The sequence below is a fragment of the Amblyomma mixtum genome, chromosome 3 (genome assembly GCF_055824585.1).
Source record: "Amblyomma mixtum isolate Tamu chromosome 3, ASM5582458v1, whole genome shotgun sequence".
NCBI lineage: Eukaryota > Metazoa > Arthropoda > Arachnida > Ixodida > Ixodidae > Amblyomma > Amblyomma mixtum.
Window position 1 is genome coordinate 65,244,701 of NC_143014.1, and position 1,247 is coordinate 65,245,947.

The window sequence follows — 1,247 nt, forward strand, 5'->3', positions numbered from 1 at the left end:
TTGCCACTATTGCTTAGCTAAGGGACGAGCTCATTTAGATACCCTCTAAAGGAATTCAGTGCACTCCCGTACACGGGAAAATCAGGACAGGTTCTGCTTTGCGGTGGAGGACAAAGGTCGAAGTGCTTTAGGTGCGATGAAGAACATCGAGCTGGTTCAGCGCACGCAACAAACAAGCTAAGGTCTTAGAAGCCCTAGGCTAATGGCCCCTCCACTGTTGGGGGGGTGCGAAGCTCTTTATTGGATAAATATTATCACCACCACCAGCACCACCGCACATTAGGCGTTCACATAGGTGCCCACGCTGTTAGCATAAATTTTAATGGAGTCTACACTAATTTGAATTAGTGGATTCTGATTATGTTTTCTATTTTATCCAACAAAATAAACGGGGGTGCTTGATTCCACCCAGGAAAAGAGCCTTAAAGAAGGGTTGAAGATGCATTTTTTTTTTCTAAAGAGTCGCTAGGCCACTGCGGGCGAACAGACTTGTTGCCATAATACGCGATGAGTTCTTGTGGCGTCATTGGTGCCTGGAAGCTCTACAGAACTTTAGGCCAGCTCTTAGTCTCGTTCGTGCCCGTTCCTGCGTTCCGCGTCGTCGTCGGCGACTTCGGCGTAACCTGTTGTCCAAGTAGAAGAGCGAAACGCCACCTGGAAGGTGGCTGGCACGGGAAGATCCCGGAGGTTGGCTAGAGTTGGCTAGCAGCGTAACACGCCACCTGCCGGCGCTCAAACCTCGCATTACCGACTCTCACTTGTCGTGCTGCATACATTATGCGGCCCAGGCGAAGCAAAGAAACCTGGTCGCAGGCGCCACTGTCAAATCCGGCAAAGCGCAAAGTGACCGACAATTTTTTTTATGTTCGGTAGCGGAAGACCGAAGTATCAAATCGTTCCCTAAAGCATCGAGATTTCGCTTCTGGCGAAACGCCGGCGGAGCTGTTGTTTCAGTTTACGTGATGGTAGGTAACGGCGAATATTCAAGAGATGTTTACACGTGTAATGTGTATATGCCGCAGCATTCGAAATGTCTGTCAGTTAGCCTATCATGTTTGTTTTGCAATTATATCGATTTTATAAAACATGCGAACAAAGCACAACATGACAACGTATTAGAATTCTTTCCACTGAACTTACCCGCGTAAGGAGAAATAAATCTGCATGTGCAAATCACGAGTGCTGCATGATTGACTTACAATACTATGTCTAGTTGTACCGCACTACCAGGAGGTGTGCGTGACATG